Here is a 25967-nt window from a genome sequence, read left to right on the forward strand (position 1 = left end):
AATAATTATTATTATTATTATTATTATTATATTATTATTAAAATATTGAGGAGAAACGTATACATTTGCGTCTTTTACTTAACGACCAACGCAATTTAACCCGAGCTGTAGGCCAACATTGTATACCATACGAATACGTAATAAACATTTATTTTAAATACATTTGCGAATTGAAGGGAACAAACACTAAACATATACAAGCTCGACAAGATGCGGTGTCGGCCTATTTTCATCTATTCTAAAATAACAAATAAAAATGTGCATTACACCCCCCCCGTTCTGTTTTCCTTAGAAGTGTTTAATCGTTTATTAGTACTTAAATTATTATCGAGAAAAAAAAACTAAAATCAAACGTGAAACCGAAGGGTATAGGCACTTTATTTCATAATTATATCGTCAATTTATATAAATTAGCATTCATTTTCATTATTGAAAATTACTCAATGAAACAATGTTTTCATGGCAGAAAAAAAACATGTATTTTGCCTCCCTCTACATTTGAAGCTTTACAACTTTAGATTCCTTCTTGTCTATATTAAACGTAGCATATAGAAAGAGAGAAACAAGAAAAATGATGATATCTATCATGTCAAAAAAATAAAATAAATGATAGAAGAACAAAATCAGTTTTAACGACAGGAATGGGGCAGATTTGACGTGAAAGAAATGAAGGAGAGTTGACCTGAGAGGGGGCAGGGCTGTTAAGTCAACCTCAAGAAGACACATAAAAGAATAAGCAGTATTTGGACATGCGCACATTAGTCAGTGTGGGATACCGTGTGTGTGCGTGTGTGTGTGTTAGCTAAGGAACCCTGTTTTCTCCAGTCTTGTCACGCAATGTTTCTTGAAGCTCCGCCCTTCTTCCAGTTCTCCACTTTCCAAGTCTCTCTCTCACAGACAAATGGCCTATTTTCAGTAGCTAGTGCTGTGCATGACTCCATGTGGAAGGGTTGAGGTTTAATATTAGTCAATAAAGGGCTCATACAGTATATTCCGACCGAGACGTGTACAAAAGAAAGTGGCCCTATGTCATTCATTTGAAACCACTCCACCATTTTCCACTCTTCAGTATGAATTACGCAGCACAATCCACCCATTTCTATCCATCTCAGGCGGCGGCCATTTTGCCACTTGCTGTCGACTGAAAATGACATCACAGGGCTCAGCTTGTGAACATCACATAACCATACAGAAAACACATAAGCATTGAAGGTCATTACATGAGCCACTACGATGTCATTTTCAGTCGACAATAACTGACAGTACAAGGCAAACTGGCAGCCAATCAACGTTAGACTGCACATAAGTTACTGTACTTCGATGGTGCCGATGCTCCTGGGGCCGGCCTGTGCTGTTGGGAAACATTTGTTACTTTGTAGGCTGAAGTTGAGTAGAATGGGCGCGGATGTGAGCCAAAACCACCGCCACAAACATTGGTGCCGCCCGCCAACTATAACACGGCTGATGACTGAGTGTGTGTAAACAAATCTTCTGCCCACGCACATACAAAAGCCTTTTGTCTTCCTCGAAAGTTTGGTTGAGCAGACAATTAGTTTGATGTTTTCTTGGCGCGTTTATGGCCAACAGTAACCACTTGTTGTGAAATGAATTCTACAATACAATAAATGTCACATACTGTCGACCAGGGGTCACCAATATGGTGCCCACAGGCACCAGGTCTACTCCAAGAACCACATAAGTAGCCTTTAATAAAAATAGCTGTTAGCCAGTGTTAGTGGCTAATGAAAATGAGACATTGTGATTTCCTAGGAATGTTGTAGAAGTGGTCATTTGGAAATGTAAACACTTGAAGAGATTTATAGAAAAATAAGTGTTGTTTGCTGATATTTATCTTTAATATTGTGAAATCATTATTAGCTCAATGTCTTCAGATGAATCGCATTTATTATGAATGATAACAGAGTTAAATTTGTGCATTTTCCAGAATTAGTTATCATTTTCCAAAAGGTTAGTGACCCCTGCTGTAGACAGTATTTTGCTCAGAAAATACAAAATAATTTTTTACTTTTTTTTTTTTTGCCATAACAAAAAATTGCAAATAAAAGTTTTTGCAGGATATGTTCCAAAAAACAAAAAGCTGAATAACTCAGTCTGCAATTTGTGGAACATCACACGATCAAAACATAGTAGTGGACTTCCTGCGTATGCTGCAATAATACAAGAGGTTGATGATATGATTGAAGCCGAACTTGGAAAAAAAAAACTTTATGGCTGGTGTCTTTGGACAAATATGCGTAATACAAATATGTTACAAAGCCTAAGCAACGGTTATGTATGGACAATTCCAGGCTCACATCACAATCATGTTACAAGTAAAAATGGTGGTAGTACTCGGTGAAAACAAACACTCCACTCATTGGAAAAACGAGGGACTTCGAGTTTGGATCATTGCAATTTGATTTGAGATGATTATTTTGATTTCAAAATGTGATGAAATGTGATTTGACTTCTATAACCACCTGCATGCAGAAGCAAAAGTGTAATATGAACAGAAAATGGACGTAATAACGTTAGATGAATGTCCTTACAAACAGCAAAGAGGCACTTGTACATAATTACTTTATTAAAAATTAAAGATCAAATCCGCGTGTACAATTTAGTTCTTGGTCATCTGAATATTGTATATTATGCTAATAATGTAAATGCTGTTCCACAGAAAGTTAAAATACAACATGCTAACTTAGCATGCTAATATAGCATTAGAATTAGCTTAGCATTAGCTAAGCATTAGTAATGTGTGAGATAAAACATTTCACTAAACTGGCATATGGCATGTTAGCTAACATGGAGCCTGGGTTATTTGATCTCGGGTTGAGTTAGCCTGGCTGGGCTACACTCTTTTAATACTCTGTACAAGGAGTAGGACATTTGCATCAATTATTTCAGTGATTGGACGATTAGACGAATGTTTCGTCTATTTTTATTTAGTTAACACTTATGTTTGCCCTTCTGTTTCTTAGAAAAATTGATAAAATAAATACTTTACTCCATTTATATAGACAATGATGCAAACTAGTTCAAGCCTAAAATATGTAGAAAACAAAATAATGCATTTTTATTACACTTGAAAATGATTTTTACCACTTCGGAAGTGTTCACTTCAAAGCACCGTGTCGTTGGTTAGCCTCCATTACGAACCGTCTGCAGGTTCCACTCTTTCACGGCATTTACCCATTATGTCTGACATTCAGGGTCCACAAGAAAAACCTGCAATGATAATTTAGTTACCTTCATGTTATGGTTGGAACATCCAATCACACAATAACTTTTACGCATTATTTTCAGAGAGCTTTGTATGCTCACAGGAAAAATCAATAGAATACTCCTGCTTGTTTTCACCGAATGAGGCAAGTTGCATTGCGGTAATATCAGAAATGCCCGGATGTTGGGAATTGTCCATTAACTTTGGGGACTCTGTGGTGACATCTTGTGTTTAAAAAAAACAACAACAACCTAATATATTATAGTATAATATATATATTGGTTCCAGTAGATGTTAAGTTTAGTCTACTTTCAGCCACCAAATTGTCCAATGTGCCAGGCACATGAAACACCCACCATAGCACAGAGCAGGCTGCCAAATTCCCAAACAGGCAAAATGAGGCTTGCACGCTTGAGTGTTATGAATAGAGCCCAATGTGTTACATCAAAAGTGTTCATGAGTGTAATTTTGTCACTTTTGTATTATGTTACTCCCAGCACTGACCGCCAGCCAGCCAACTGGTTAGCTGATATATGTAGTGTCACTTGCCGTTAGTAAAGGTATTATTTTATTTTTTTACATTTTATAGTTTTGTGCGTGTGTTGCCAGCTACATTTGGCGTAAATTGGGGTACACCCTGAACTTCAAAAACATGCATAGGTTCATTCAAGAAGACTCTCTGCCTCTCACTGTCAGAGTACCCTGAAAAAAAAATCCACAGAAGCACAGGTTGGGAATGCAAATTGCAAACAGAAAGGCTCCCAACCTCACAACTGTGAAGCAGATGTGCTGCTAACCATAGAAAAAGACACAATAAAAGTTCATATGATATATTGTTTTCACAATGTACCATATTTATTGTAGAATTGTATTATATAATATGTTATATTATTATTTTATTATGATGAAATGCAGCAAATACTTTTCATATTTCAGGTATCACCTATACTGTCCTAAATTGCAAAATTTCAACTTTAACTTTTTTCAATTTAAATTACACTAAAGTACAAGTGGACAAACGTTTGCACACATGCAAGTACAAATGCCCCCCATTTGTCTGTACATGATTTTGATATGCCATATTTGTGTGGGTAATAAGTGGTTAAATGATGCCAAGTCAAACATTGTTTTTAACATGGTTTTACTATCTACAAAGATTTATTTGGTAGTCTTTTGATCATGTATATTTGGCTACATTTGCTTAATCATATAATCATACAGCAACATATCAAATATTTTTCTGTGATTAATTGCAAACTGAATTGTCCATAGGCGTGAATGTAAGTGAGAATGGTTGTCCATGAGCCCTGAAATTAGCTATTTTGTTATGATCATGTTACTCATAACATGTAGCCTACTTTGTCTTGCGGTTTTATGCTAGTTAACTTGTTTTTAAAAAATGGCTTGGAGTCTTTGCGCTCTCTCTCTCTCTCTCTCTCTCTCTCTCTCTCTCTCTCTCTCTCTCTCTCTCTCTCTCTCTCTCTCTCTCTCTCTCGCTGCACATTTTGCACACGCTCGCGGTTTGCTGCAGGTAAAAGAGAAGCATCACAAGGTGGCGCCAATGTGTTACTTTTCATGAAGCACAACATTTACATAGCATGATCAACCTCACAGGTCCTGTGTTGGGGCGTTTCTAATTCATATTTCAAGTTGAGGGCCTGAGGGAGTCATACATTTTGAAAAAGTAATTATCAAGCAAACTTATGTAAGTTAAATATGACTTTATGTTTGAACATAGGTATACAATATACATATACAGCTATGGGAAGCATTCAAATACCATGTTTTGTTCAATTTCTTGTTCATTTTAATGTCTGGTGCCACTAAAGGTGTATTAACTAACTGAGACAAAGGAAAATGTTGAATGCCTTAAAGGACCATTTTTGGCATACAATGTCAGAGTGATTTATGTTACCTGAGCCCTTAAGCTTTGTGATGTCATTTTCAGTCGACAGTAAGTGGCAAAATGGCCGCCCCCCTCAGATTTGACATTCCTGATTCCTAATAATTTTTGAGTACTCCTTCTGCTTCTCTGCAATTTGCCCCCCAACGCTGCGGGACTTTAACACATACCACTAGATGGCAGCAGAGTAAAACCTAATGCGTTTACTGTTTCTGGGGAAAAGCGACTGCTTTCTTTTCACTGGTTGACATGGCAACGGGTATGATTAAATAATTCTTAAAGTTTGCTCTACCTGAGAGTTTACCCTTTCCCTTCCCCGCAAGGTCCCTCTCACTTCCTTGATTGGATTTGGACAGGCTAATGGATACTTACCTCACTTTGACAGATCACACTGTCTTCTTACATCTCAGCGTTATCTCAAACATTAAAAAGGAAGTTCAAAGTAATTTGTAATGTCCTTTGTGTTCCAACAAGAGATATAATTTAGGGTTATTAATCTGTGAATGGCCTGTCAATTTAACACATCCTTTGCAAATAGCACCAGCCCAATTATTTAGTCAATTACTGAAATGATAATGATCAGTGTCTGGGTGCTGGTGATTGAAACAGGACAAAGTGAATGAATACTCACTGAGCATTATGTAGTTACATTCACACATCTAATGAGGTCCACATTGTGTTTATTATAGTGGTTGCAGTTTGCTGTAATGTCGATACTAAAAGGTGCTACTTCATGGTGCAGAACATTTCTACGGCACTGCCACCTAAAATAATACAAATCACATCAGTCAAAACTTGATTTTATTTTATTGTTTTACTTTGTAAAGTTAGAATTGTTGATATAGCCCGCATATTTGGATTGTGCAGCTGTCCCAAACAATGTGCCCAATTGATTATAGCCCGAATCCCATTGAGAGAGCGAACGTTTGCTTAGGCAGCGGATGTTGATTGTTCGTCAGAGTTCGTTCAAGGTCGCAACGTTCACTAAATATTTTAAATTATTATTATAATTATTATTTTCACATGAAAAGGAACTTTGGAAATTTCCTTGCGACAAGAAAACCTTTAACACTGTGGACGAACGTTTAGCAAATAAGTCATTAAATATTGTCTACAGGAAGAGCGCTGCTCTTCTACACATTGTGCATTTTATTTATAGCATTTTGCATTTACGATGATGACATGCTCAGACAATTGTTTATGCTATTATCATATCTCCATTGCAAACTGAACAGTGGGTGATTGTATAAAATATGATTGATTGTTTGTAATTGAGTGTTGTTGATTAAACATGTCTGGAAGCAATAAAGATGAATCAGAGTGCACTGCTTGGTTGATACTCAACTAGTATGTGGTCACCACAACATGAGTTAAAATGACAAGTTGGGCTACATGATCCATTCGTAAACCAACGGCAAATTTTTCGGGAAGCATTTATGTACTTATCAGTAGAGGTGGGAACCTCTGGCTACCTCACGATACGATACGATATGCGATACAAGGCTCACGATAACGATTATCTCACGCTGTGACAATACCACGATTATCGATATATTGCTCAGGTAATAAAGCCACGATAATCTACGATAAAACTAATCAGCAAATAATAATAATAATAATAATAATAATAATAGTAGTAATTATTAAATAAATAAAATAAAAATAATGTAAATACATATATATATATATATATATATATATATATATATATATAATACACAATATAATATATACATATATATAATACATATAACATAAATAAAATAATAATAATGACAATAATAATAATAATAATAATAATAATAATAATAATGATAATAATAAATTATATAATCATAATAATAAAAAAATAAGCTCATAAGTCTTCTTCGCCTGAAGACTTGCGTCCATTTCCCTGCCACTCTTATGAGGCACTCCCCCTAGTGGCCCGCCAAGTAATTGTTCAATAAGTCATGAACAATGGAGCCGTTAAAGTGGCTGTATATACATTTAACTACAAATATCGCGATACTTGCGCAGACGTATCGATAATCTATCGGGAGACAAAGTATCACGATTTATCGCAATATCAATATATCATCACACTCCTACTTATCAAACAAGAATAGCAACACTTCTTGCTTTTGATGTTGAAGGCAGCGCGAGGCCGAGTTATTCAATATCCTCCACAACCTTGTGTGAGCATTTGACATTCCAAGTGAAAGCGTTGACTTTTCGCTCCACTTGGGTGAGTCATCACATACAAATGTCTCTCATTATGACAGCCGGCTTTTCACCCAGCCCTCGAGTGTGACCTCCAATGACAGCTTTGAACCCTCATTGCATTCAGAGGTGTTAAAATGACACTTCTAATGACCGTCTGAACGTGTTGGCTTGAAGTCAACCCTTTATTCTAACTCTTCCTTCTCTAAACAGCTCTGTTTTGCCGTGTGAACTGTGGAAATTCATAACATTAGTCAACACAGAGCTAATTCAAATTATCTTGCATTATTTACAAATAGTGTTTGCTTTGTGCATCCAGTGTCCTAATTCTGCATGAGGAGCAGCATTTCAAACATGGTGATGAATGTCAATGTTTTGAGGATTTGTCGAAAAGAGGAAGGTTAATAGAATTGTATCCCATCAAGCACTACATTTTCTCTTCCCTCGGGGCGGCGAGAGACAGTGATATTTCAGTCCTATTACTGTTATTTTGAAGGGGACCACACGGTACTGCATTAGATGGACTGCCCCCAGTCTGAGGGAGCAGACAGGCCAATTTGTCAAACTTAGTGCTCTGTGCTTTGAAGTTTAACTAAGCAATTAATAGAGGTGGTCACACACATCCTGATAAATGGGAAAGGTGATGAGCATATTTAGGCTGGATGGATGGCGAGCGCACATCCAAATGCACTTCTGCCTTTCTTCCAAAGTCCTCAAATCCGTCACCACCACAGTAGCTGCGAGGAACGCCATGAAGATGAATTGCGAGCACCGCAGTGCTGCGTAAAGACACACGTGGGTCACTTTTCAATTAAAAGGCTCTGATGTGAAGGAACTTTGTTCTCCTGAGGGTTGCTTGAAAGACAGCGTTACCTTTGATTTACATTTTGGAGTCGTTTCAAAGAGAGGCAATTAATTTTTTAGAGTGTCTGATGTGAATATGATTACTACTTGTCTTTTAGATGTTTTAGAAGTCTCTACACTAGAGGGTTTAATTGAAGGGAGGCTGGTTTGAGTTCTTCACGTATGCAGATCTTGTAGAGTTGCCACTTTGCTTCCTTGACATTGTGGCACCGTTGTGAGCAGCAAACCTGCCTTGACATCTCCCAATTGAATGTCTCGATGATCCTGATCGTGCATATGTAGATTTCTGGCCAATAGCGTCAATAAGTTGAATTCCTCTCTGGGATTCTTGTAACTGAGCAAATAGAAGTCTGGAGCAGATTGGATTGGAGGAAGAATGGTTTCACTTGCCTTTTTAATTTATATCACTGTATTGTCCATTTAGCTTCTGCTACATAAATCATTTGCATATCCATTCACCACAACGCTGGACTATTTTGTAGGAAGCTGAAAGTTCCGTTGGGAACTAAAACTATCCCCAGATACATATGTTGTATGTCATTAACATGTGTCTTTCCTTTCTTTCTTTGTAGATGGCATTCTTGCTTCCAGCAGTGTACACCTAACAACAACAATGCCATTACATCGACTGTAATCATTTTAGCATTAGCATTGTTATGTAAAAATGCACCTTTATCATTACTGCTCATCAGCATAGCAGTACTATATTAATCAAGCATATGTTGTTTCTCAAACGTCTCTGTAGTTGAGACAGATGGCCACTGAAGGTATACCTCCTTAATTTTTGACCTTGCCTCTGTTGACAAAATGATGGGTTCCGTTGTTTTTTGTTAACGTGCAAGGGGCGTGGTTTGAGACCTGTGCCATTATGTAACGTGCCTTGAGATAACGTCTGTTGTCCCAGCACTATATTAAATGAGGCTTGACTAAATGAAGTCAACCACTAATATTAAGTAGAACATATTTCACTCATACTGTATATAAAAGTCTACTTTTGAGTGACAACCAGAAGAAAGCTAGCCACTCAGCGGCTCTGCTGCTTCTTGTCAAACAGAACAAACATGTCACCAGTCACAGATGATCCAAGTCAAAGTCCTTGTCTCCCCCCACAAAAAGCACAAAAAATATTGAGTCCAGCTGAGAGTTTTGTCATGTCAGTGGGAATGGCATCAAAAAGGTAGTAGAAAATGTTAAATAAATAAACAAATAAATAAATAAATAATAAAAGCAGTAACAGAGTAGATGTCACACTACAAAACCAATATGCACTGGAACAATGGAGAAAGATACTTGGACACTACTACTACTTCAATGAAACTGCACCTTTGTATTTCCGCAGGTTGAAGTGGACAAGAGTAGGAATGTGCGTATGAATTTTGGTGGCGATTGGTCTCCATTTTCAGACACTATATTACGATGCTTGCATCCTTTCTTCAATGATGTAATCTGGCATATAGTATGTCATTAAAGCGGTCTCTTCAAACTTTTGGGGTGTTACTATCAAGGTTATTTGAGTAAATAATCATTATTTAGGGGAAGTAGTCCCGTTGGCACAGCGTAACCCAGGTCCTTTGGCACTAATTACCCCAAGCCCACCATTTTGAAAAAAATACAAATAAAAATGCATCCCCCAACTGCTTTGAGCCATATAGACTCATGGTGTAGCTTACTAAAGCACTAAAACACGTGTGAATTGTTTTCAAAGTTGTTTACAATTGTTCAAACACAACCATCAAAAAACCTTAATCATAGAAATTTTACTTTGGAGGTTAAAAAAAAGATGTTTTTTGAACTTATTACGTCTCAAGCCATGTGTCTCCCTTTTTGTTTTTTTTGTTTTTTACTGGATGAGCAAAATGGATGTCTCTTCAAAGATATGTGGTCACATGACCAACTTCCTATGGTTTTCAAAAAACAGTGGAACTGCAGTACTTGCCCCTTGGCACAAATTACCCCACTCTCCCCTATTCAGTAACAAAAACGCATTTCACTTCATTTTTAGCTCAAATGCAGCGTCCTGGGGTTTCGTTTCTTTTTGACAGCTGTTATTTCTGACTCATAGGGCAACAAGAAATTATGTTCTTGCTACAAAGTGTTTCACATTTAACAGTCATTGGCCTGCTAAAGATAGCTTTGCTGGGTTGGGTTCTGATGTTATGAAATCTCTAATCAATGTTTTATTTTTAAATTCACTCCTTGTAACCCTCATTTTTGAATTGATCTAATCTGATGACTCTATGTTTAGCTCAAAGAATGATGTCGCACTAAGGTCTCCAGCTCTTGTTTGTGCACTTCACTGAGAGACTATTTCACAGAGCATAACTTTACAATTATTTATTTGCTGAACATCTCTTTTTAATGCTACTTGTGACTCAGCAATTTTCCCTTGCTTGCTTGTTTATTTGCAAAACTTGAAGAAATGAATATTTTGTTACATATAAATTCCTCCTTTGTGGGTCCACAAAAGTGGTACTGTCGACCACACACCGGTTTGTACTCTCTGTGGCATACAATACAGTGTTTGATATAGCTTCATGTGTGTGCGTAGGCACGAATATTATAATAATATTATATACTAATATATATTAGGAGTGTCAGGGCATTACATTTTTTAATCGGAAATAATCACATGACTTCAATAGTTCTAAATGTACAATAAAATGTACAATAGAATATCTACAACAGAATATGTTTTCTAAGTTTTCACACTCGTTAACATAAAAGTGGAAAAATGTTTAATAGAAATATGGCTGCATCTTTTGTCATTGATACAGTAATTTCATAATTCAAAAAATCGAGTTAAAATTAAACAGATGTACTGTACTGTAAAAAATGAGTGTGATATTGATTTGTGTTTAGGTAATTCTTCTGCCACTAGATGGCATAATTGCATTTTTAAGACATTGGTGATTGCTCAGTGCATTTGTCTTTTCATGTTAAGATGTGAAATTCTGCACATTTTTCAAATTGTAAACTACAACTTTACCCCAGTCTCCACAAACATATGCATTATTATGAAATTTATGCTATTTATACTGCTAGACTTTGACGTGGACGTGTATGCTGCATTGTGACTGGAATTCCCCCACTACAGTCTTTCCACGTAAGGTGCGGTCAATCGTGCATTAAAAAAATTTGTGGTGAAAAGGAACTTTAAAGTAACTCAAAATTAATGCGCTATTTTGACACCCCTAGTTAATATGCATGTGTACAAAGCTGCACGCTTCCATTTTGTGTGGCAGGCCAACAGCACTAAACTACAGATGGTGAGACAAGCCTCAAGAGTGGAGGTGCTCGTTTTGTCTGAGGCGAATTGTCGTGTGGTAAAAGCACCGTCATACACAGCGAACACCACAACTCCTGTTCTGAGACAGCAATAACATCATGTTTCACAGTCGTTTGTCGTCTCTTATTGTATCCCGAGCTTCTTGTGAATCACAACTGGAACACAACAGCTGTTCTGTGCAGCAACAGAGATTCAACAGCCCACAGCTATGGCAGGTAATTTGGTTGCCTGGGCTTAACTTTTAGCACTGGGATGACAAATGAAGTGAAAAGAATGTTTCTCTTCATCCAATATCACTCCAAAGGGGACAATCATCGACCAGCTCGTCTCACTGTCGCACACAGAGAAATAGTCAGACAATCACACGCAACATAAAATAGGGAGATGCATCGCAAGACCAAAACATTTTGCAACGTTGGAATAGATCGTCAGTACAGTATATGAAGGCCACAAATGTCATACAGTTTGGCGACAACCCAATTTGAGAGAAGCCTCACAACTTATAAGGTCAAGTTTGAATCACAAAGGTTTGAGTCCAAGTCAAGTCTGAGTCTGAGTCACAAAGATCCTTTTGGCTGATACGACTAAAATAAAAAGATCGTGTGCTTTGGCTTTGCTCCCCGGTAGCCATGGTTACCAGGTGGCCAAAGCCAATGCCGGTGTATTGTGATAATCTGAAAACTTTACTTCAAGTTTCTTTTGAAGGCGGACATTCATTTTCGATAATAAAAACATAGTTGGGACCGTCGAGTCGACAAAAATATTTTGCGAGTGTGATGGCCTCGTCAGACTCGAGTCTGGACTACTCGAGTACTACAACCCTGATCAATAGTCTCACAAAAACTCAGCAAGCATCAAGGAGCAACTTTTATGTGTTTATTTGTTTTTTTGTTATCTTTTTGGGATAATTATTGGAATGCAACTGCAAAAGAGTGCCAGTTGAGGGCAAATGAAAAGAAAGAAATAATTATGACCATAGAAGGAAAATGACTTTCTATCCTGGTATAAAAAATAGTTAGTGAAAAGAAAAATCTAACTTCCAAATGTGCCTTAAGGGGTAACACTGCAATGATGTGAGTGTGAAGAACATATTTGATCATTTTCCAGTTTAAATATTAACAGTTAACCTATTTTTAATAGCTGTCTAACTGGATTGAAAAAATATTGATATCAACTTTGTAGTAAACTAGACTAAGTGCAATTTCTGGAGAAATTGCGTGGAAATGCTGAATGATAAGATTTGAATGCATGTGGAATCCATTTTCTTGACCGCTTGTCGCAGGGGATGCTGGAGCCTATCTCAGCTGGCTTTGGGCAGCAGGCGGGGTACACCCTGGACTGGTTGCCAGCCAATCGCAGGGCACACAGAGACAAACAACCATCCACACTCACAAGGACACCTAGGGACAATTCAGAGCGACCAATTAACCTGCCATGCATGTCTTTGGAATGTTGGAGGAGACTGGAGTGCCCGGAGAAGACCCACGCAGGCGCGGGGAGAACCTCAGAACTGGGTGGCGGACGTGCTAACCAGTTATCCACCGTGCCGCCCCTTATGAAGTAAATTGAGAGATAAATTCTGAAATTATGACCTCCTGGTTACTTGACAATGGACTTTACCAACTGTGCCACCGAGAAGTATAAGACACCTGGTAATGATGATAAGTTATATGTATGGAAGTGGGTGTGGAAATTGATACTTACAAAAAGTTCAATGTCTGTCCCATTGAAATGAATGGGGAAAAGTTGATATTACAAGTTAAATTGTGCAAATACTGTAAGTAATGTGTAATCAGACGATATATACCCCGGGTGGTGTTAATTTTTGAAGCTAGTTGAAATTTGAACAGTGTAAATTGGGAGTTGTTACGCGGCAAAAAAAAGTGTGGAGAATAAAAATCATAATAACATATGTGGGAATGCTGAAGCATTCCCACAATTGGTGACCCAAATTTATCTTTAAGTACTTTTTCTTGTATATCAATACAGTGTAAACTGATTAACAGTAGATCACAGTACCCAGCACACGTAGAGAAAAGTAACCTTTTGAAGGTCAGTATTTGTGCATCGAATAATAAAAGTACAGCTTATTGAGAGTCACCCAGTGCAGTCTTTGTGTTTTCTAGCATGTGACGGAGGCAATGATGACAAACTGAAGCAGGTCAATTTTCAACTCGATCACTGTCAACATCCCTTCTCCTTCTGCCACTAACCTTCACAGCACAGCTTCGATTCAGGCAGGGACTCCACTGTGCTCCGTCTGGTTTTACAGTCTCTGTGGCAAGCGCACACACACACACACACACACGTGCGTGCACACACGCACGTTCACCCCTCCCAGGGCCAGACCACTGTTGTTGCATTATTCATTACATCTTGCTGCCCAGACATTGATTGGGAGTCTATATAAACAGTCATACTAGTTTTTGTACAAGATTAATTTTCCCAAAAAGTTAATGGTCTTGTAATAGATTGTGCAAAACGTCAAACTGTGTAAACATCTGTACTGTATAGTACTTTTTGATGTGGTTGATTCAATGCAGCCTCATACCGAGTTTAGTGAAGCCAATGGGAATGTATTACTGGATTTGAAATGTTTCCTGATTGTGCACTGCCACAAATGCATCGAACACTGGAAATGATCATTTTCTTAATGTTTTTGTGTCACTTTCATTGTCATCAGTTACCGGTACCTGTTGCCATGGCTACCTTGCACATAGACCTGCAGAGAGGTTTGTGTAACTGAGCCTTTTATGATCCAATTATATGACAGTTATTGTGTTTTTCAATGCGTTTCCTGCTCCAATCACAAGAGAAAGATGGGAGTGCCTGTCAAATTGGATGAGGGGCTTGACTGATGGAAAATGTTCCTTGTGACAGAAGGTTTGAGAGGAGCTGAGGGAATGAATGATGCATGGACTCTTAGAATCTCCCGACTCAACACTTGAATGTCGAAGCATTTTGTTTAATGTCACAGTATCTTTATTGAGATGTCATGAATTAGCATGACAGCGCTTGTGCATTACTCATTCAAAGACAATACAGTTGACACATAATTTAGTGTACGTAATTTACGAGTTCAGTCATTCTTTGGTTTGTGATTTACATTTGTTGTGTAATGTTTGAAGCATCAGATGGGGGAAATTAAGTTAGTAGAAAAAGGACATTCACGCATCGTACAAAGTCAAACATTGGGATCCCTAAGAGGCCTATGATGTCCATCCATCCATGGGATTGTCGGTAAATCTATTCAAGATAGCTCACCTTTTATGTAGCCGTTCTGTTAACATGGCAGTTGTTGCTGTAGTCACCCAATTGGGGCTCGACTAGTTGAGGTCATACTCGCTGATGATCTTGTCGTCATAGTTCACTGAATCGGGGGAGAAAGATGAAGGAACAGATATGTGAAGTTGAACAATGATGACAGAAATAGCCTTAACAGAAACAATGGTGTAAACAACAGAGAGAAAAGATGCAGGAAATACACAAAAGATGCGAGGAACATGCTGTATAGGAGACATAAATTGAAAGAATGTAAGAAATGAATGTCAAGGGGAGATTTCAGTGTTGTTTTTTTGTTTTTTTTTTAGTACACAGGCTCTTTTCTGTGACAGACACATCACGATGGCTTTCATCTATCTAAGATCAAAGCACAGGTAAAAACTTGCTAAAATCAAAGATGGGACAAATAACGACATTTTTTGACCCAAATGAAGACTATTAAGAACGTCATTCTAGTCACCCTGATTATAACTACAGTACTTAAAAAAAAAAAAAAAAAAAACTAGATAAAAAAAGTCCCTGCACACTATTTTGAGAGGAGGATTAGCGGACATCCCCCTGGGCCAATGGCAAGCATGGCCTTTGTTGAACGACAACCAGAGGGCTGGTTCTCACCAACGTTTTTCCTGCTGGCGTTTGGACATCTCCTCTTCAGCCTCATTCAGCAGTGAGTGTTCACAAATACCACTCACCGCATTTTGCCAATATAGTTTAGTGTTTTTAGTGACGTCATTCTGCAGTGTACAGCACGATGTCTTGGAATGAAATAGAATTGACAAGTTTCCCTTCCATCTCAGTCCAACTTGTATGATCTTTTCAACTGTGCTAACTTGAACTATTGCGGTGATCCTCAATCAGTATGGCAGGGCACATTAGTGTGTCGTGAGAACTGCTAAACGTAAAGTATGCCGCGGGAAATGATCAAATTTCATCACACTGGTCAAGAAATTATTATAACTAGAGATGTTACTACCAGTGTGAGTACTCAACTCCTGAGTAGTAGTCGCTAATATTCACTCATTCAACTAATTTTGAATTTGTTGCCTGCAAGACGTTCCAACTGTGTTCAAATAAATAAATAAATAAATAGCGCCGTATCGGCCCCAAAAGACACCGACCCACCGGGCATCTACTACATGGTCAGTTCAGCCCTGGTGTGATCTGTCTGGACAGTCTAGCCAAGGTTTACGAGATCTTTGACATGCCATGAAGTGAATCAAATGCAGTTAAAGAGGAAGTCAAACGTAAACATTTCTTGACAATAATATATCATTTGAAATCACTAGTCTAAACATGACATTCTCATTAATATAACATTTGTAGAATATAGGTTATGCAGCAAAATCCAGCTGTTTTTAGCCATCTCAGGTGGCGGCCATTTGGTCACTTATTAAGTGAAAATGACATCACAGTTGGTCGGGGCTCAGGCAACGACCAATCACAGATCACCTTTTTTTCAGAAGCTGAGCTCTGGTTGTTACCTACCTGTGCCCTGAGCAACTGAGATGTCATTTTCACTCGACAACAAGTGGCAATGGCCGCCTTCTGATACTGATAAAAAGTGCTGGAATTTGCTGCATAACTCATATTCCACTAACACTGCATAGGGCTGCATAGAACACATTGTCAAGATTTGTATTTTTAATTTTTAATTTTTTTTTTTTGGGGGGGGGGGGGGGGGGGGCGTCTCCTTTAAGTTAATGAGAATATGCTACGATGTAGGATGAAATCATTGTTGCATATGTATTTGAAAGTTCATGCTCACATGACCTTCGTAGAGCAATAAAATAATGAATGACATCTGCTTTTTTCATCATTTAATTTTTTTAAATATGTTATTCATGCTAGCTCGAAAACAAATAAATAAAACAAAACTTTTCCAGGTTAAGAGACAAAAATTGTTGTTGCGTAAAGTGTTAGAACTTGGTGTAAATTATTAAAGATGTTTGTGAAATTACTCTCCATTTTGATGTGTGATTCTGTGATTTTGATTTCAAAGCAGCAGACAGTTTGCTTTGAATTATGACTTTGAGAGCTGGAATTGCTTCAAACCAGAGGTGACCTTAGTTCAGCTCGGCATCTATTAACATTCATCAAACAAGAAAAAACAGACACACCAATAATAATGGCATGTTGCAATACACTATCTCCAACATTAAGCCATGTTTGTTGTGATTACAATTACAATATATACAGCATATCATGTCCTCTCCTGCTCAGGTGGTATCTCTTTCAATTCCTTTCAAGCTCGGGTCCTCTACCAGAGGCTCTTGGGAGCTTGAGCAGGATCTTAGCTGTTCCCAGTTAAGTGGTATTATTGCTGCTACGGATTCACTGTTGAATGGGGTGAATAATTTTTAATTTTAAAAAAAATTTAATTTAATTTTTTAACATGAATCTCAATTTGATCCTCACCTCCAGTGTGTGCGATCAGCACTGACTTACCCCTGACAGCGTTCTGTGACACCAGTTCTGGTCCGGCGTTGGACGAGAGGAAAATAGTCCAGCAAGCTGGCTGGGGTGTCGGAAATAAAGCGTTTTTCTTCTAAAAACTATTTGTTTTCAAAAGCGTGATACATTTCCATCACAATACTCTTTTTCTGAATGAAGTCAGACGCCATTACCGCCAGCCACTACTTTTCTGTTTGTTCGTATCACTGTGCGGCGCCCTGTAGACAACGAATTGACGCACTGCTGCCAGCTGATCCTTCCGCTAGAAGTTGTTTGCCTTTTCGAAGGCGGAAGTATCAGCTAGCTGGCTGCAGTGCGTCGGTTAGCGCTCTACAGGGCGCCGCGCAGTGATACGAACGAACAGAAAAGTAGTGGCTGGCGGTAATGGCGTCTGACTTTTTTCAGGAAAGGAGTATTGTGATGGAAATGTATCACGCTTTTGAAAACAAATAGTTTTTATAAGAAAAACGCTTTATTTCCGACACCCCAGCCAGCTTCCTCTCGTCCAATGCCGGACCAGAACTGGTGTCACAGAACGCTGTCAGGGGTAAGTCAGTGCTGATCGCACACACTGGAGGTGAGGGTGAAATAGAGATTCATGTTAAAAAATCCGAACGATCCCTTTAAATAGACTGCTTTGACCTACCATCCATCCATCCATCCATCCATCAATGTTCTTGACCGCTCATTCCTCACAAGGGTCGCGGGGGGTGCTGGAGCCTATCTCAGCTGGGTTTGGGCAGTAGGCGGGGTACACCCTGGACTGGTTGCCAGCCAATCGCAGGGCAGCTTTGACCTTCCATTACTCTTGTATTTCCTATTAAGTTAACCCCCCCCCCCCCCCCCCCATATTTTAGTGGAAAAAATGTATGTATGTATTTATATATAATAAAAAGTATATTATCTGTTTATAGTCCAAGGTTTACACCCAAAGTCAGCGAGAATAGGTGCCAGCTCATCAGCCATCCTTGGGCGAAATGGCTGTATTTTGGCAAAGCTAATCAAATCAAATCAAATCAATTTATTTCACTCTTTAAAATAAAAGAAATGAAAGGGGACAGAAAGAGACCAAAAGAGGACAAGTGGAATAGAAAATAGCGGGCTGAGTAGACAGTAAATTGTACAGCATGAAGTGAAATGAAAAGAAAATGCTTATTTATAAATTTTCAGTCCATATTTTATCCTTAACATTCCTGCAGCAGTTTTATCCAACAATAGTGTTAAGAGTAACATTAACATTTCATATACAGTTCCTGCTTCATTCACATTCACAGGCATCTGAAATGGGCAACTCAAAGGCTCACCAAGTTTAACATTATACATACAAATAAGTTGTTCAAATGTCATCATGTTTGAATGAAGCAGATCAGGGAGACCATGGCAGTGTTTTGTAGAACTGTTTCAAATAGACATAGCCCAAATAAATACTGCTTGGCGGTCACCAACTTGACTCGTCATACGCGCCAATCATATTCATGTGCACTTCATGGACAGTCGGAAAACACACTTTCATGACAACGTTACAGTAAGCCTCCCAAGCAGCCTCCCATGAACTCAGTCAATTCAATAACTCCTCCACCATAGATGTACAGTAAGCATATTTATTTTGTTTTTATTGCATGTACTGTATAAAAATGTAATTCAATGTTTGTGAGGAAATGCTTGCTGTTACAACACCTTTACATGTAAATCAAGAAACAGATTTTGTGACTTAAAAAAAAAAAAAAAAGACATGACATTGGGTAGGACATTTTGTATTATTTACCGTCACTTTATGTTTGTCAGTAAGGGCAGTCAGTCATGAGTCAAAAAACTTCAGATGCATTGCTGCTTTCCCCACACTCTCGAGAAGAACTGTGGTCATAAATTCTGAACACGTTTAATATAAATCCATTTATAACACAGACCAAGATATATTTTTTTTTGGACATTCTTGTAAGACCTAAGATTGTCGGGCAAAAGGAAAGAATCAGGACAAAAACAGCCCAATTGCCTATGTGTGTCCCCGACCTTTAAGATGCACGGCAGGGTAATAGAATAATCTGAAACAGCCCAGCGGGGAAGTAAGAGACAGACAAGAAAATTCTGTTTAAATGCTCACCGGGTGACGAGAGAGGTTAAGTGGGTATGCTGTAAAGTTCATCAAGGAAATAGAATCAATGATCTCGCCAGACTCAGCAAGTGTGCCTGTTGGCAGGGGTGGCATAGCATGACCTCTTTGCTGCCCTGATGAGTAATGTGTGTGAGTTGTAACATGCATGTCATTTGTCCTTGGAAACTGAGGAGTGTTTGGTTTCCCTGTGCCAATCACATAATGGAGAGTGAGCCAAGTATCTGCTGTCACCCCAACCTCACATCACCATTTTTTTTAGACACCTTTTTTTTAAGACACCATCATCATTACAATGGATTTGCATGAAAATATTGCAATTTCAATTAGGTTTGGAAGTTGAGTAAATCAGATATAAAACCAATGATTTGCAAATCCTTCTCATTCAGTTCAATTTAATACACAAGAAAGACATTTCATGTTCAATTCGATATCTTATTTGCAAATATTGTCTTAACTAGTATGCTAGCTTCTGATTGGTTAGTGTTAGTCATCTGATAGGGGATCAGGAAATGTTGTCGCTCTAGCTGTTGCATATAACAAGGAAAGTTTAAATTAAAAAGAAAACCATCTCCATCCTCCCTTTTCATTTTATAAAGAGTGTTCCATTAATCACCAACGAATCCTTACGTAAGCTCCTGGTGAACAAAAGCCAGTACCTCGTTCAGATGTGTTTAACCTGTGCCATATCCCTAACCTGGCTATATATATAGCCACCTCTCCACAGTAATTTCGTCGAGAAAAGGTGGGACATCCTGTACAATAATTCGCGCTGATTGGACAATGCGACATTCTACACGTTTGATTTAACCAATCACGGCCACGGGTGAAAATTTCGTGTTCGTTCTTGTCAAAGGAGGGAAAAGCACGAACATCTTACCAGCTAGAAATGCACGAAGCGCCTCTCGCTGTTCAACATTCAACAAGGAAACTTGAACGTGAATAATCCTGCGAGAACAGAATTAATTGTAGCGTCCATTCATCCCATGTTAGGTTTGTTTGTTAGCTCCGGTGTCGGTGCTGGCTTCCTGGTTTTGTCACAGTTGCATATCCCGCCCCCCAACACAATGTCGCTCTGTGATTGGAACAGAAGTGATCAGCGGGAGCGGTACAAGATGTATTCTCCGGAGGTTGTGAACTCACAAATACCGCTAGAATTCATCTTGCGAGAGCAAGGTTACGATATCCCCTTTCCTTTAAACAACACTCAAGAAGCGAGAACTGAGGACAGTAATTGTTGACACTAGTTGGAACTATTTCCCATTCTTGCTTGATGTATAACTTGAGTTGCTCAACAGTCTCTTTTGTCGTATTTTGCACACATTTTCAAAAGGAAACAGGTCTGGACTGCTGGCAGGCAAGTCTAGTACTTGCGCTCTTTTACTGCAAAGTAAACACTGTGCTAATTCAAGCAGAATGTGGCTTGACACTGTATTGCATAACTAAGCAGAGAAATCCCTGAAAAATACTTTTTCTTTTCTGTATGATCATTGACCAAAAATAAACATTACCAAAGCAGTACTCTTGTATAGTGGCTCAACCCTGGTCCTCGAGTGCCCCGATCCAGCCTGTTTTCCATGTCTCCTTCAGCCAACACAGCTGCCTTCAAAACGTTGTCTTCCATTTCTTCACACATTTTTTTTAATGTGAATTGAACTCTGCAAGGTTTTTCTGGTTACAAGAGTTGCGCAGTTGAGCCAGTGGTCCATGGTGTGGTCTGCTTCTCCACATTCACAGATGGTTGGTCCAGTCTTGTAGCCACATTTATTTAGAGCAACCCTGGATCGTCCTGTTCTTGTTTGCAGGCGGTTCAGGGTTTATACTTGTTTGTTTAGCCAACACAGCTGAGGATTGTTATCAGAGCTTGCTGATTAGCCGATCGTTTAAAGCACCTGTGTTGGTTGGAGACAAGTGTAAATGAATAGGGGTACTCGAGGACTGCTCTAGTAGCTACTAGCTGCCTCTAGGTATTGTTTATTTAGTTTAAATGAGAGGAAGTTGATATGTTGACAGCAATTTTACCAAAACTAACCAAGTAATTTCACTGTGGGGTTCCATTTCGTAATACAGGTTTAGTGCCACACATTTGCGGACAGGCTGTGGAGTGTTTAATTAATTGATCAGATTTTTTTTTTTTTTTTTTTTTTAATACATATGAAAAGGCAAAGGAAAACTTAATCATGGAACATTACTTTCCTCAGCTCAAACTCAAAATATTGGAGGTTTTTTTTGGAAGAAAGATCACACAGAGAATCAAGGATGTCATGGCAGCAACAGAAGGTCATAGCAATTGCTAAGTGTCCAATTCAATTGCTCCCATGTGCATAGTATCAGGGGATTGATGCCAAGAACTATACAGCCATACAGTCCTTAATTAAAGCTCACCTTGCACACATTTTTTTTTTTTCATTCAATCCTTTATGATACAATCAGTGAGGTAGGTTTAATAACATTAGCCGGGAAACAAGAATAGAGAATGTAAATCATACTTGAAAAAAATGCTGTATGTGTTCAAACAATACAGAAATTAGGTTTTATAACCTTGAATGACTTTCAGCGGTAACTTGAGCTGCATCATTATTATTATTATTATTATTATTATTATTATTATTACTGTGCAGATATTAGATGTACTGTACATGGGGAATCCTGATACCCATATGACATGGTCCTTGATACGGATGTGTGTGTTCTGAGCTCCCTCAGCTTGACTCAGTGAACCGATACATTATAGAGGGATTGTAGAGGTGTAGAGGGATTGTCCAAGGGCTGAGGATTCACTGTCCAAGGGAGCAGCCAGAGTTGTCTTCACACATATTTGCTTCCCTACTTGTCCCTTGTTGTCCCTTGACCAAACACACTGCCCCAGGCTCATTGCAGCCCGGATAACCTGACTAGCATCCTAATGAAACATACTGTCACTCGTTTTCTGCTTGGACGTATTACACCTTAGGACTGTAAACTTGTGCCAAGTGCATACACAATTGTGTTCTTCCTGGCCATTGTCCTTCAGTTACATTAGCTGTCAGGACCTGCTTCCCAACTTCCTTCCTCAGGAACTAAACTTGAGTCGACAAATCTAAAGTCACCCTCTGTATAGTGTACAGCAGATTGACAGATTTAAAGTGGCATTTATATATCACAATAAAGTGGTGGTATGCCAGCCGCTTAGATTTACATTGCAGGTTTAAATGGCCAATGTTGATTTAGTGCCCACTTCAGTTTTTTTCCCTCTCTAATGTATATCAAGAGACTCATATTTGATACCACTTTGTTTACTATTCGGATGACCTTATTTTCATTTCCAAAAATAAGGATACTCGGTCCGGCCTTGGGATATTTAAATGGCACTTAAAGTTTCCTCAACGACGCCATACATTATAACTGTTTTATTGTATGCCTCCTCTGTTTGGCTATGAATGAATAATTCATGAAACAATTGTAATCCCTTTTTTTTTTTTTTGCTCCCACAATCAACCTTTTTTTGTTTTTGTGGAACAGGCGGGGATCAAACACACATTCTTCAGGTTTGGCAGCGTGGACATTACCAGTGACCTCAGATATAGGTCAGGACCTTAATTGAATGCTTAAAACTGAAGCACATGAACAGTTGACCTACATTTTTCTTAAAATATATGACAATAATAACAATATTGACAATCAAACACAAAATACCCACCTTTCTTTTTCCCCGACACATCTCATGATCGACTTGGGAACAGTGCGGTTTACAACTCAACTCAACTCAACTCAACTCAACTCAACTCAACTCAACTCAACTCAACTCAACTCAGCTCAGCTCAGCTTTATTCATAAAGCGCTTTAAGAACAGGCGTTGCTGTATACAAAGTGCTGTACATAAACATCAGTTTTGCAGTAAACAAGAACAAAGCAAACATTACCAGTTGCGGTAACACGGTGCACTCCGTCTCCCATCTGCTGCACAATGAAAACTAGACATTTTCATGAATTTGGGAAAAAATAAATTATGATTAAAATTGCTCGGACAGGTGGTAATAAAGTTAGCATGTCCGGGCAAAAGAGGACATTTGGTCACCCTATTTGTGCAGATCGATTCCGTGATGGCGATACATCAGAACGCTCATCTCGTCAATACTCATAAAGTATTGATACTAATGAGCGTTTATTTGCTGTCTTGATTCAAGTCTTAATCCGAGTGTGTGTGTTTTTTTCACTTTTGACTTTTCTTAATTAATCATTTTTGTTTTTTCGAAGTATCGTGTTTGCCTGTTTGTTGCTTTTAGTTTCAATTAAACTCTTTTTGAGGCTCACCTCCCTGCCTTACTGCATGGGTCCCCAAGTCTGTCTCTCATTGTGACACACCAGCACATAAATGCAACATGAATGTCCTTGCCCGGGTGATGTGTGGAGTTGACAGATTTCACTCCTATGGACAAAACAATGGCAATGTGCAACCTTTTGTGAAATGAGCATTCAGCACAGCAACAGCACATCCAACTTTTACCCGTAGGCAGTATTTATTATTTTGAAATGGCTTGGTCAGAACAAGCAAAAAGCCCAAAACAGGTCACAATACTGCCTACAGGCTACACACGCAATATGTAGCAATTTGCCCAAGGACATCTTTACAATAGTGTTTTTATTTGACCATTTATGACTCAAACATCTTCTAATTAGTAGGTTAACACCTTAGCTGTTATCATTGGATACTCCTGCAAGCCTCTGGCCAATAGTTTTCAGACTGATGGACAGCCAACAAATGTAACGGGGAATTAGGATGGGAGAGCAGCTGATTGGACAATAGACGCTATGTGGCTGTCTTACGGGTACTTGTTACTTTTGCACCCATTTTACCCTCATACGTACTCTTTTCTGCTGCTATTACTTCAGGTAATCACTCAAAATGTTTGCTTTAGCATCAGCTGCCATATAATATTTATGTCTGGTTTAGATTAATTTCAGGGGATTCCGCTATCCAACTGTATTTTTCAACTATCTGCAACAACTAAAAAATTTGTGTCAACTAAACAATTCAAAAGGCAGATCTCAAAAACAATAGTATTATAGCATCATTCTGTACATTAGGTTATACAAGTGTGTGGTTGGAGTGAATACCCTATAGTTACTGCTTCAGGAGCTAAAAAATGCAATCTTGCTTAGGCACGTTCCTGCAGGAATTAAATCCTGATTGGACTTGATTAATATCAGGAAAGTATGTATGTACGTAAGCAGTTAATAACTATGCAAACAAGACAAAAAAATGCATTTCCTGTGCACTTTCTCTGTGGGCATCTTTTCACGTTTGAATATAAAAGCGATAGAGGAAATGAGAGATCACTGATTAAAAATACCTAAAGTAAATGCATTTACACACACACACACAGCCCCGACACCCGCACCCCCTCCCCCCACACACACCCTTTCTCTCAAGGCAAAAATACATATGTATGAATTAAGGTAAATGAAAATACATGGCCCCGCGACCCTTGTGAGGAATAAGCGGCCAAGAAAATGGATGGATGGATGAAAATACATGGCTTGCTGGATTTATAAGAAATTCTTATACACAAACACACATATGCACACGCACCCCTACCACCAGTAGATTCAAAATAAATATAGTTTGAGAGTCCAAGGGAGTATTGGCAGAATCTTGTGCAACCTACATTTTTATATTGTCGATTATAATAGAACGGGACTGTTATGTCCTGGGGGTGGATCCCAAAACGCAGACGCAAATAAGGCTTTAACTCTTTATTCACACAACTTGACTAGACGAGAAACACGAGAATTGCGAGACGATAAGCTAACTTGGGCTATGGAGGGGCACAGAGGAACAGAGGTAATAATCCGACAAAAACACACCTCTCCAGAAGCTTGGTCTCTCCTTCCAGGCTCGATGACTGTTGTCGCACGCCTGGGTCCACCTCCACGTTCTGCTGGGATGGTCTCGGTGGTACTCGAGGGGTACCAGGGATGCTCAATGCGACATTCTCTCCAACGCTCCCTCAAACAGTTGTCCAGGCGTATGGCAGGCCTGATCATGACGTCCAACCAATTGCCCCTGGGCGTCCAGGACATGACCCATCTTACTTATGTCTGCGGGATCCATGTGGTCGGATTATTCAGTTATGTTCTGGGGTTGGATCCCAAAACGCAGACGCAAATAAGGCTTTAACTCTTTATTCACGCAACTTGACTAGGTGAGAAACAACGAGAATCGCGAGACGCTAGGCTAACTTGGGCTGCGGAGGTGCACAGAGGAACAGAGGTAATAATCCGACAAAAACACATACTTCTCAGACAGGCTTATATAGACAGTGAATCGATCTGATTGGTTGTGGCTAGACATGTGGGTAACAGGACTGTTGACTAGATAAAGAGATTAAAGATTTCTGGCATCACATAGCTTATGATATCACAAAGCATCTTCCCAGTTGAAACTAGAATTTGGTTACATCAGTTCAAAACAGACACTTGACCTCAGTTCAAAACAGACACTTGACCACACGGTCATGACCCAAACATAACCCTTGCATGACCCTAGTCATGACAGGGACAAGGCAGAAAGGAGAGAGCCTATTCTGTAATTTAGCATATTTAGTTTATATATAATTATTGAACATAATATCGTGTGGGTATTGAAAATTTTGAAAATTTCTAA

The 25967-nt window shown here is 38.8% G+C and overlaps 1 long non-coding RNA gene across 1 annotated transcript; it reads right to left on the reverse strand.

Moving 5' to 3' along the window:
- Positions 1-2771: 2771 nt before the first annotated feature.
- LOC144020839 (uncharacterized) lies at positions 2772-25606 on the reverse strand. Its single transcript, XR_013283984.1, has 3 exons — positions 25169-25606; positions 14743-14848; positions 2772-3228 (listed from the first exon to the last, which is right to left on the reverse strand). It is a non-coding gene; the product is annotated as an uncharacterized LOC144020839 (long non-coding RNA).
- Between the last annotated feature and the right edge of the window lie 361 nt (positions 25607-25967).

Source organism: Festucalex cinctus, chromosome 6, assembly GCF_051991245.1.
Source record: "Festucalex cinctus isolate MCC-2025b chromosome 6, RoL_Fcin_1.0, whole genome shotgun sequence".
NCBI classification, from domain to species: Eukaryota; Metazoa; Chordata; class Actinopteri; order Syngnathiformes; family Syngnathidae; genus Festucalex; species Festucalex cinctus.